This window comes from Lissotriton helveticus, chromosome 1_1 (assembly GCF_964261635.1).
Source record: "Lissotriton helveticus chromosome 1_1, aLisHel1.1, whole genome shotgun sequence".
Lineage (NCBI taxonomy): Eukaryota > Metazoa > Chordata > Amphibia > Caudata > Salamandridae > Lissotriton > Lissotriton helveticus.
This window is the reverse complement of record NC_136057.1, coordinates 1,553,696,607-1,553,710,190: the sequence shown is the minus strand read 5'-3', so window position 1 is coordinate 1,553,710,190 and position 13,584 is coordinate 1,553,696,607.

Genomic DNA, 13,584 nt, shown 5'->3' with positions numbered 1-13,584 from the left:
AGAGAGGGACTAAGAGGACAGAAGGGACTATGAGAACAAGCAGCACTATGAAGAAAGACAAGTGATAATAAAGAAAGAGGGGAAATATTAGAAGAGAGGGGACAGTATAAGCAGAGAGAGGTAGACTGTGAGGAGAGACTGCGGAGATTATGGAAAAAGGTGCAAGTATAATTCCTTAATTTACACAGACGCTCAGTGTGATTCTAGACAAAAAACTTAAAACCATACATTTTACGAAAACACATTTACCACACTAAAAGGTTTAAATGACTGAACACATTCCATGTATATGACCACTACATTTCAGTGGACAATCCTGACTAATTTTGCAAATACATTTCCAATTTGCTGCATTAATTTTTTGACAACATTACCTCCAAAAATGAAACACAATAGAACAAGAAAGAGGCCCAAGGGGCTGGTAAATCTGCCCAAGAGTGTATGCAGCAGTCTATGTATACTGACTGGGGAATTGTTAAGAGGGAGGTATGATGAGAGAGGGAGGATTAAGAAGTCAGAGGAGGGAGTATAAAAAGAAGGGGGAATATTAGGAGACAGAGGAGACAATGAGGACAGAGAGGGACTAAGAGGACAGAAGGGACTATGAGAACAAGCAACACTATGGAGAAAGACAATTGAAATTAAAGAAAGAGGGGAAATATCAGAAGAGAGGGGACAGTATAAGCAGAGGGAGGTAGACTGTAAGGACAGACTGCGGAGATTATGGAAAAAGGTGCAAGTATAATTCCTTAATTTACACAGATGCACAGTGTGATTCTAGACAAAAAATGTAAAACCATAAATTTGACCAAAACACATTTACCACACTAAAACGTTTAATTCACTGAACATATTCCATGTATATAACCACTACATTTCAATAGACAATCCTGACTCATTTTGCAAATACATTTCCAATTTGCTGCATTCATTTTTTGCCAACATTACCTCCAAAAATGAGACACAATAGAAAAAGAAAGAGGCCCAAGGGGCTTGTAAATCTGGGATGTATGATGTTACAACGCATACTTTTACAACGCCTACCTTTACAACGCGGTTTTTACCACGCATACCATTACAACGTATAGCGCTTTGGGGTGCTGGATAGTGAATAGTTTAATTTACTATTCCAACTCCAGTCCCCGTGGATAGTAGGGAAGGTTATTGGATAGTAAATTAACCTATTCCCTATCCTAGAGCGCCCCCCCAGCGCAATGCGTTGTAATAGTTTGCGTTGTAAAAGTTGCGTTGTAATGGTAGGTCGTTGTAAAAGTTTCGTTGTAAAGGTTGTATACCGTAAATCTGCCCAAAAGTGTATACAGCAGTATATGTATACTGACTACAAAATTGTAGATTTAGAACACAAGCCTAATTCTAAACAAGCTACACTATTAAGTATTCTACAACTAAATAAGTGACTGCACACATTCTACATTTTTTAGTACTGCACTTTATTGCACAAAGGTGACAAACTAAACACATTAACTTACCAAATCATTGTTATCACAATAGTTATCCAAATGCACACAAACTCAGAATATGATTCTACAAACTTTACAAGGATAAACACATTACTCTTACTAAAAATAAAATGCACCACATACAGTCCCTTACAAGTTATCAACTCACCTTTCAAACTGATTAGTAGGTTAAGAAGAATGCCACGCACACATCAGATAGTCTTATACAGAATCTCTCTGCTTCAGTGCTTGCAGCAGAACCAACAAATGGCACATTGTACCTCTCAATTTACACATATATACACATTAATAACAAATCAAATTCCCTCACACAACAATTCAAAACCAAACACACATTTATATTGGATTAATATTTCAAACCTTTCCAACTGACATAACTATCCACCCTATCCCCAACAGATCATGCAAAAGTCAACTGTCAACAGAGGTCAAAAGTTCAGCACGCTATAAAACACTGCTCCCCAATAACTTTAGACTATGCATAAGTACCTGCTTATAAGTACTAATAAAGACAAAAGGTTTCATTAGAAGCAACCAACACATAAACACATAAACTTGATGTATATCCGTAAAATACATTTTTTTAATAGATTTTTTTCTTGCTTAGGTACGCTTACTGGATGACTTACAGACTTTGCGTCGAACACACGTGCATGGTACGCGTACGGTAAATCTACTGTAAAAAAAAATAGCAGGTATTACTAATTTTTTATAATCCCCGGGGACCCCATCCCCCAGGGCTCAAATAACTCATTGGTGACCGTGGGGGGAGCCCCAAAGTACCCATGGTCCCAGCCGGCTCCCCGCATCCTTCGGGAGCCGGCATTGCTTTTCGTCAGAGAGAGCAGCTTACATGCTGCTCTCTCTTTCGAAAAGCAATCTGCTTTCCTACTTGAAAGAGAGAGCAGGTCTTTTATTCACGGACTCACAGTGACCAGACGCGTTTCGGCAGTCGCCTTTTTCGATGATAAATCGGCGCGCCGGAAACGGCCTTCATTTATTGTGTTTCATTTCCGACATTTCCAAAAACATAGGAAGTGGCGTACATACATGCCCTAAGGGCATGTATGTGCCCCACATGCCACCTTTACAAATGTAAAAAAGTGCATTTGTGAAAGAATTTGCATATTACCACCAACTTCAAGTTGATGGTAATTTGCGATTTCTCAAGGAGGATTCGCAAAAAAAATGCTTGATGCATAGCTTTTAAGTAATAGCAAAATTGCGATTCCTTAAATGCTTGAGCAAAATAAGGAATCGCAATTTTTGCGATTCCTTATTTTGCGATTGTGTATATACATATCAAAACACAGTATGCGATTCGCAAATGCCGGAATTCTGCGAATTCCGGCGTTTGCGAATCGCAAACGGCTTCATACATCTGGCCCTAGGTCCTAATTATAAGTCCCTACTGGCGACCACCAGTAGGTAATATAGATAGATATATTACCTACTGGCGTTCGCCAGTAGCTGGTTATAGTTAGGACCTAGTTTCCTTTGGAAAAGCGTGTTTTTGTGTAGCCCAAAAATTTGGTGCTGTTTTCCAAATCTTCGCAAAATTTTCAAAACGTAAAGTGGGGGTGAGAAAAAGAGGGGGCCCAAACGCTTTTTCTCAATGTTAATTTCCATAAGAAACTTTAGACATGACTATAGCCCAAACTGCTGAACAGAATTACACCAAATTTGGCAAAACTGTAGCTCTTGGTTCGGAAGGCACTCTTTTTGTTAAGTAGTGTAAATCTGCTCAGTAGGATTGTCACGCTGTTGCTGCTGCTTTAGAACTTCTGCTGCCTGCTAATAATTTTAGGAGCACTTTGCTTGTTTTTTAAAATTTGCTCGTTTTTAACATTGATTGTATTGTGGTGATATACTGTATGCTGTGATAATTCACAATTGTGCCCCACGCTCCCCCTATGTTTGTATTGCTCAGAAAATAATAAGACCCAACAGGACTCACCATTTCTGGTAAACCCAGCGCCGCCTCACTCCCGACCGCCATTTTGGGTGTGGGCTCAGAAACGCTCCAGGGGCTAGCGCTCTAGTGTTTGCAAGTGCCTTTTTGGCAAACACTATTTAGGGGACCAGTCAGCCTCGCGCGGACAAACAAATAGGATTGTCACGCTGTTGCTGCTGCTTTAGAACTTCTGCTGCCTGCTAATAATTTTAGGAGCACTTTGCTAGTTTTTTAAAATTTGCTCGTTTTTAACATTGATTGTATTGTGGTGATATACTGTATGTTGTGATAATTCACAATTGTGCCCCACGCTCCCCCTATGTTTGTATTGCTCAGAAAATAATAAGACCCGACAGGACTCACCATTTCGGGTAAACCCATCGCCGCCTCACTCCCGACCGCCATTTTGGGTGTGGGCTCAGAAGCGCTCCAGGGGCTAGCGCTCTAGTGTTTGCAAGTGCCTTTTTGGCAAACACTATTTAGGGGACCAGTCAGCCTCACGCGGACAAACAAATAGGATTTTCATGCTGTTGCTGCTGCTTTAGAACTTCTGCTGCCTGCTAATAATTTTAGGAGCACTTTGCTCGTTTTTTTAAATGTGCTCGTTTTTAAAATTGATTGTATTGTGGTGATATACTGTATGCTGTGATAATTCACAATTGTGCCCCACGCTCCCCCTATGTTTGTATTGCTCAGAAAATAATAAGACCCGACAGGACTCACCATTTCGGGTAAACCCAGCGCCGCCTCACTCCCGACCGCCATTTTGGGTGTGGGCTCAGAAGCGCTTCAGGGGCTAGCGCTCTAGTGTTTGCAAGTGCCTTTTTGGCAAACACTATTTAGGGGACCAGTCAGTCTCGCGCGGACAAACAAATAGGATTGTCACGCTGTTGCTGCTGCTTTCGAACTTCTGCTGCCTGCTAATAATTTTAGGAGCACTTTGCTCGTTTTTTAAAATTTCCTAGTTTTTAACATTGATTGTATTGTGGTGATATACTGTATGCTGTGATAATTCACAATTGTGCCCCACGCTCCCCCTATGTTTGTATTGCTCAGAAAATAATAAGACCCGACAGGACTCACCATTTCGGGTAAACCCAGCGCCGCCTCACTCCCGACCGCCATTTTGGGTGTGGGCCCAGAAGCACTCCAGGGGCTAGCGCTCTAGTGTTTGCAAGTATCTTTTTGCCACACACTATTTAAAGATCAGTATGCTAACGCGCAGCACTCGCGCGCAGCGTCGCGCCGGAGGAGCGCCAGAGGAAAGCCCGTCTGTGCCCGTCCGTGCCTCGGACGGGCTTAGGGCTAAGTCCACTGGTGGTTGCAGGTACTCCAAGGACGAGCTATTGGCCATAGGTAAGAGGGTAGAGGGAACATCTCAAAATGCCCTACCACAGTCCCCTGTAATGTTGGATTGTGAGCTGATCAATAGCAGATCCCTGGTGAAACATCACCAAGAAGTGTCTGAGTTGCTAAATGATATGGACCTAGATGCCCTATTCATCACGGAGACATGGACCAGCGTGGACACCTCTGTAGAGTTTGGTTTTTCGTGCCCGGAAGGGTATAAGCTATTCCACAAACCTAGGCCACTAGGAAGAGGAGGGGGGCTTGGAGTGATTTATAAAGACAAGTGGGACTTTTCCCCTCTACAGATCGACGAGGTGGCGGGGGTGGAACTACTGGGGTTCTCCTTGCAAGAACCTAAAGGTAGGATCCTGACTGGATTGATATGTTATAGACCACCCAGTGCGGATACACAATACCAGACGCTGTTTGACACCCTTGCTGCTCTCGCCCTGACCCACTCCAGATTGCTGATTCTGGGAGATTTTAATCTATGGGACAATGGGTCCCTGGGGAGTCATCTGAGGGATCTGAAGGACATCTGTGGAAATTGGGGTTTGGATCAGCTGGTACTGAAACCAACTCACTCAAGGGGACACATCCTTGATATGGTCTTCGCCAAACAGACTGAGACTAAGATGATTGAAATCTTACCTCAGTGCTGGACCGACCACTCCTTAATCCATTTCCAGATCTCCATACCCATGGAGGACAATGGAAGTGAGTGCCCGGTGACTTATAGGAAGGGACGGATTTGGTCTAAATTACCAAAGGATAAAACAAAGCCTACTTTTACTGGCAACATATCCTATGATCCAGTGGAATCGGTAGACGTGAACTATCAAAAGTATTGCAATCACATCATAAATACCTTGGATAGATTTGCCCCTTTGACAAATATAAAGAATAAAAGGAAACCATCAGCCCCCTGGTTTAATGAGGAGCTGAAATCCCTACGCAATGCACGCCGGGAGGCAGAAAGGAAATGGCGTAGAGGCTATTTAGAGCCGGATAAAATATCACTAAAAGTGGAACAGGCAAAATATAAAGGAGCTATTGCCAAAGCTAAGGCACTCTTCTATGCCACTACTATTCTTCAGTCCCCTAACAGTACTAAAACCCTTTTTAATATCATAAGGGATCTCTCGCACCCCACCTGTATGAGTAATAAGGTGGTTGCAACTCAAGAACTATGCGATGAGATTGCGATCTATTTTGAGGAAAAGATTGCAAAAATTGTGGGGGGGCTGAAGGAGGAAAGGGGTAGCTGCAAAGATGCAGTGGCACAGATAGAAGAAGAGGAATCTCTACCAATATTGTCATCACTGGAAGATTTCACCCCTCTTACAGAGGAGCTCTTTTCTAGATTGGCCCATAATGTGGCATCAGGGTCGCCTCTAGACCCCCTCCCGCACAGGATCTGGAAGGAATATGGGCCAGAGCTGTTTCCCTGGATGCATCGGATCTGTCGCCAATCCCTTGAGGAAGGCATAGTGCCGGAAGCATGGAAGCAGGCAGTGGTTACCCCCCTGCTTAAAAAGCCTTCGCTGGACCCTACTATTCCGGCGCACTTCAGGCCCATATCCCTCCTGCCCTACCCGATAAAAATAGTGGAAAAGGTGGTCAGTAAGTCCCTGTCAGGATATCTGGAAGACAATGGCTTATTGGACAGGGACCAATTTGGCTTCCGCCCAGGCCACGGAACAGAAACTGCATTGGCAACCATGCTGGACACCCTTCGAATGCGAGCCGACAATGGCAATTCCTCAGTCTTGGTGCTGTTGGACATGTCGGCTGCATTCGATACGGTTAGCCATGCGGTTCTGTGAAGTAGACTGGAAAAACTGGGCGTGAAGGGCAAGGCCCTGAGGTGGATACAATCCTACCTGACAGACAGACAACAGGTGGTGACCTTAGCACCCTTCTCATCTCCCAAGTCTAAGGTCTGTCATGGAGTTCCTCAGGGCTCCTCGATCAGCCCTATTCTTTTTAATCTTTATTTGCAGCCTCTGATCCCCATGATCAAATCCTATGGAATTGATCTGATAAAATACGCCGATGACACCCAATTGGTGTTCTCCCTAGAAGGAAGACAGGCAGTGACCATGGAGACCTTTCAGGACTGCATGAGCAGGGTCTCCAGGTGGCTGAAAATAAACTCCCTCCAATTTAACGAAGGGAAGACGGAGGTGGTTTATTGTTCGTCAGCCAAACTGAGTCACCAACCTTCTTACGAGATCAGGCTTGCGCCGGGAGCTGATCCTTGCATCCTAGTGAAGACCGTGCCTAACTTAGGGGTACTGTTTGATGCGGATCTCCAAATGACCTCCCAGACCAATAAAACCATCAGTGTCTGTTTTGGATTGCTGAAAGCGCTCAGACAGATTTTGCCCCCTCTGCCTGATGAGTCTAGACCGCTAGTGGTCAGGAGTGTGATCCTGGCCAGACTGGACTATTGTAACTCTCTATATCTAGGGGCCCCCTTATACATCTTACAGGGGCTCCAGAGGGTCCAGTCTATAGCGGCTAAGCTGGCTCTCAATAGACCTCGTAGCTCTTCCACTACATTGGCGCTTAGAGATTTACATTGGCTGCCAATCGGGAGCAGAGTCGCTTTTAAGTCCCTATGTATTGTGTATAGAGCCCTGCACAACATGGGACCTATTCCCTTACAGGAAAGGCTCACCTGGTATAAGCCTACAAGGTCCCTGCGCTCCTCTAGCCTGGGTTTGGCAGCAACTACTAGGATCAGGAGATCGAGGATGGGAGGCAGAGCTTTCTGCACTTCTGCATCTAGGCTATGGAACGAGCTCCCCCAGAATATCAGGCAAATGGACACCTTGTTGGGATTCAGAAAGAGCCTGAAAACATGGCTGTTCGTCAAAGTTTAATTTTCTTGAGTCCATCTAACAGTTCAGGCGGTTGTTTTTGTATGACATGACAGCCAGTGTATTGTTGTTTCCATCTGACTATTTCCTGTTGGCGCCAGGATACCTGTAGGGTGACAGTTGCGCGTTATAAATAATAAATACAATACAATACAATACAGTAGTCCCTGAGAAATGTAAAGATTTCTTAGATATACAATTGCGGCTGTGTTGAATCCGCGAACCCTTCCGATTTCGTGCCTGAGATCTGATTGGCTGCTAGCACTTCAAACCATGAAGGATTGGCAGCCATCTTGTGACTTGGTTGAACTGAGTCACAAGAGAAAAGGTTAAAAAAAAAGAAAAGTGGGCAGGGTGGAAACACCCTGAACCCCTAGGCCTGTTCAGGGGGTCCCACAGGCACTCCCAGGGCCAAAGAAAGCATTGTTTTAAATATTTTTGGCAAAATTCACTGTTGATCTGTAAATCAGGCTGACATTTTTAAAAAACAATTTGCTTTTTTCTTTAAGGCTTCCTGGTGGGCTAGGTACCGGAGGCAATCAAAAATAGTTATGTATTTGCCACCTCCCCGGTGCTACTTTGTGGAAATGTGGGGGCACTCTGACCCCCCGCAGCCCTTGGGATCGCTACCTCCCCGGGAGTAAATGTTCAAAAATCCATGGGAGTACCCCAGTTCCCCAAGCCGCCCAGGGGACTACCACATACCGGGTGCTAATGATTTGAACAGCAGGGTCCACGTGACCTCCCTGCAGCCCGGGGACTGCCATCTCCCGTGGCACTATTTATAATAATGCATGAGGGTGCTCCTTTCCCCCCCACAGCCCCCTGGGACTGCCACCTCCCTGGGGCACATTTTAAACTTGGGGGCTCCAGTGCCCCCAACACCTTCCCAGGGCTATTGCAAATATGGGCTCCCCTCCTGAAGCCATAAATGCCCCTGGAGCCCACAACCTCTAGGGCTGGCTCCAGCAATGCCCCGGGTGCTCATCCCTGGGAGCATTGCAGGCTGCTATGGCATGGTGGGAGCACTGCTCCTGCCATGCCATAGTAAACACTGCGTCGCTTCATGGAAGCGAGAGCATTGACAAATCCCACTGAGAGATAATGGCAAAAAACAACAACCTGAGAATAATTATGACATGTGACACAGAGTCAAACTCAGTCAGAAGGGTTCTTAACAAACACTGGCACATGATCAAGAGTGATCCAGGTATAGGGGTGCATGTCATCTCGCACCCTTTGGTGATGCTTTGCAGAGCTAGATCCTTGAAGGACATGGTAGTTAGAAGATCATTGGGCTCAAATGTGAAGGAAGGGTGCTTACAAAAGCAGAACAACTTCTATTAGTGTGGAAGATGTAAAGCCTGCACAAACAGGCTTTACATCAAGAGGGGAAATATCAGAAGAGAGGTGACAGTATAAGCAGAGGGAGGTAGACTGTAAGGACAGACTGCGGAGATTATGGAAAAAGGTGCAAGTATAATTCCTTAATTTACACAGACCCACAGTGTGATTCTAGACAAAAAATGTAAAACCATACATTTTACCAAAACACATTTACCACACTAAAACGTTTAATTCACTAAACATATTCCATGTATATACCCACTACATTTCAATAGACAATCCTGACTCATTTTGCAAATACATTTCCAATTTGCTGCATTCATTTTTTGCCAACACTACCTCCAAAAATGAGACACAATAGAACAAGAAAGAGGCCCAAGGGGCTTGTAAATCTGCCCAAAAGTGTATGCAGCAGTATATGTATACTGACTACAAAATTGTAGATTTAGAACACAAGCCTAATTCTAAACAAGCTACACTATTAAGTATTCTACAACTAAATAAGTGACTGCACACATTCTACATTTTTTAGTACTACACTTTATTGCACAAAGGTGACAAACTAAACACATTAACTTACCAAATCATTGTTATCACAATAGTTATCCAAATGCACACAAACTCAGAATATGATTCTACAAACTTTACAAGGATAAACACATTACTCTTACTAAAAATAAAATGCACCACATACAGTCCCTTACAAGTTATCAACTCACCTTTCAAACTGATTGGCAGATTAAGAAGAATGCCACGCACACAGCAGATAGTCTTACACAGAATCTCTCTGCTTCAGTGCTTGCAGCAGAACCAACAAATGGCACATTGTCCCTCTCAATTTACACATATATACACATTAATAACAAATCATATTCCTTCACACAACAATTCAAAAGTAAACACACATTTATATTGGATTAATATTTTAAACCTTCCCAACTGACATAACTATCCACCCTACCCCCAACAGATCATGCAAAAGTCAACTGTCAACAGAGGTCAGAAGTTCAGCACGCTATAAAACACTGCTCCCCAATAACTTTAGACTATGCATAAGTACTTGCTTATAAGTACTAATAATGACAAAAGGGTTCATTAGAAGCAACCAACACATAAACACATAAACTTGATGGATATCTGTAAAATATATTTTTTTTAATTGATTTTTTTCTTGCTTAGGTACGCTTACTGGACTACTTACAGACTTTGCGTCGTACATACGTGCATGGTACGCGTACGGTAAATCTACTGTAAAAAAAATAGCCGGTATTACTAATTTTTTATAATCCCCGGGGACCCCATCCCCCAGGGCTCAAATAACTCATTGGGGACCGTGGGGGGAGACCCAAAGTACCCATGGTCCCAGCGGGCACCCCGCATCCTTCGGGAGCCGGCATTGCTTTTCGTCAGAGAGAGCAGCTTACATGCTGCTCTCTCTTTCGAAAAGCAATCTGCTTTCCTACTTGAAAGAGAGAGCAGGTCTTTTATTCACGGACTCACAGTGACCAGACGCGTTTCGGCAGTCGCCTTTTTTGATGATAAATCGGCGCGCCGGAAACGGCCTTCATTTATTGTGTTTCATTTCTGACATTTCAAAAACATAGGATGTAAAGCCTGCACAAACAGTAAGATTAGAAAAAGTTTCCATTGCCAACAGGTAAACAGGAGAGATAAAAGAATTCATGAACTGCAATACTGATTATTGTGTATGTGCTATTGTCTGTCCATGTAATCTCCTATATGAGGGGAGTACAATTTCTCCAATCAAAATGAGAATCTTGGAACATAAGAGAGCAATCAGAAATTGTAATTTAAGCTGTTCATCTGCAAGACACTGGTTAAAACATGACAACAAGGATTAGAATAATCTTTCTTTCTTTGGTGTTGACGGAATTGCTTAAACCCAGAGAAGCAGAGAGAGGCAACTGAGGACCATGCAGTCCAAGTACATTTTCCTTCTCAGCAGAAAGTCCCCCTTTAGCCTTAATGAGGACAAATGACTTTTTTCCAAGTTCGATGAGTACCCAGTTCTTCGTTCTTTTTCCTATTTTCTTCTTCCTTTTCCTTAATTTAGAGGTTACTTCTGTTGTGATAATTGTTTCTCTGTATATACTGTTCCTTGGTGGAGAACTTTACCAACCCTCAGTATCTCCAGTATGAAATCTTCACAGGAAGAAATATACACATTACTGGGGGTACATGAATGATTAGAACAAGATGGTAACCCAATACTATAAAACATGGAGGTACGCAACCAGAATGGTCTCACCTGTGCTGCAGCACTGGGTGATAATGGCAGAGCTCCTGCCCCCTCTTTAGTTTAATTTCCCCATTCACGTATGCATGGTGTTCCCACACACATCCCTAATTTCTATACTTTTCTTATTGTTTTTTTAAAAAATTTTGGAGTTACTAGAGTATGGGAAGACATGTAGGAGAATGGTGAATATGGGTACTATTAAATAGGTTTGTCATTGCAATAATCCATATGATTAAAACAGACATGTGCCTTATCGAATTATTTAATATTGAAATTAGAGGGTAAAGATTGCACATCTGTGGAATTTATGCCTATCCTACGTAGGAATGTTGATTAAGATTATCCTGTTTACACTCCCCCATACCAGACCACAAAGTTGTCAAACTTATGTACATGTTAATGCCACAGTAAGCCAGTAAGAGATGCATAGAGTTTCACAGAGATAAGGGAGTAATGCTACACAAAGTTATTTACAATGTGGAAAAGTAAATTTTGCCATGTTCTGTGTCCCTACGCCTCATCCATCATATGTTATGTGTGCATGACCAATATGCATATGTTATTCCCCATGTCCGATTAAAGACGCAATTACAGTTGTGTCCACCTCTGGTATGTCATTTTCCAGTCCTCGTGAATACTACGAATATCAGGCCTATGTAAAGTAATGTTGCCACGTTTCCCAGTGTGCACGTTATTCCATTGTAAAGTCCCCGTTTCCAGGCCTCAAAAGGGCCCGGACCACAGATTCAGCTCCTGTCTCCTGAAAGCCTCGCTGAGGAGCGATACAGCCCCCACCTGTATCCTCGACCCTTCACTTACTTCCTGCCTTGCAGTGCCCGGTGCAGCTTGGCTCTGCCTCTGAGTCTGCCAAAAGTATGTTATAGTTCCAGTTATCAGTTCAGTCCTCCTCTTCTGCATTCCTAAGCTACTGAACTGTATCAATAGTTTCCGTCATTGTCTAGCCTTCTCGTCTCCATGTTAGAGAAATACTGTATTTAATGGTCATTTAGTATTCTTCATCACGCACTACATGTAGAATAATGCATGGTCCAGTCTTAGAGTCAAGTTAGCCTCTCCCCTCATGACTTCTAGTTCATATCAACATGTTCCCTAAACATTAGATACCAGATAGGGTTTAGGTACATGTCGCTCCGACCCTCCAGACTCTAGTCTCTGCTCCTAACACAGAGTTCATAGCCCCCAGCTTCTCCTAGTAACACGTCATTGCTAGTTTTCGCGCACCATTAGGTTAGAGGTCCCGGCTCCTTAGGTAGCCCCCTCCTATGTTTCCGCCCATTCATGACATATTCTGTTACGTTTGCACCACATGTCTACGTATACGCCCAGTTACACCTCTTTTTACTGTTATCTTTCGCGACTGCTACGCGTCACGCCTTCTGCTCCACCCACTGCTACGCCTACTGCAATGTAATGCTATGTGTTCGCGCTATGTATATATGCCTGTGTTTTGTTATTGAATGTTAGCGCGCTCATCCCAGACCCGGCCCCAGCAGCTGCTGGGTCATCCTATGCAGGTTGTCCTGATCCTGTCCTTATGCTGTAATAAACCTGCAGAAACTCCTACTACCTCGAATCTTGACTCTTATTTTATTGAGCTATCTGTTATTCATTCATTCATCCAAAAATAGATCCGGTATTATTTATTTATATACCACATAATGGCGCCCGAATAGGGACTTGCCCTTTCCCCACGCGTCGGTGAAGCCACGCCGACCCCCTGACCCTCTGCAGTCGTGACGGAACTCTTCTGCGCAGTGGCAGATATTTCTGCTCAAGTATCCCTCAGGCCCACGGAGGAGACGGAGGAGGCGGTCCAGCATCCGAACGAGACGGTGGAGGAACGCGGCGAGTCCCGACCAGAGCCCAAGCCGAGAGTCCAAGGTCCGAGGTATCCGGAGGCCCACCTGTAACTGAAGTCCGAAGTCCGAAGTTCGTCGTCCGTCGTCCAGTCCAGTCCGAGGCCTTCCGTTCCGTGCTGCCCGGTGAGTACCATTGCTGGGGTAGTATCTAGACAGGACCAATCTAAATTGACTCCTGGTCCGTGGGTTGGTGGTGCCCAGACTCACAAACGAAGTGTTCACCTAGGTGGATACGGGTCCTGATGTGTCCCTTTATGGGACCGGTATGTTCCGTACTGTTACAACAGTGCATCCAGTAACTCTAGTCTGTTCCGTTCTCGAGAAAATCTGTTCTATTTCTGTTCTCAGTATTCCAGGTAAAATTCTGTTCGAACTGTTATTTATAATGTTCTTCATGTATTTTACTGTTGTGGTATGAGTGCGATGT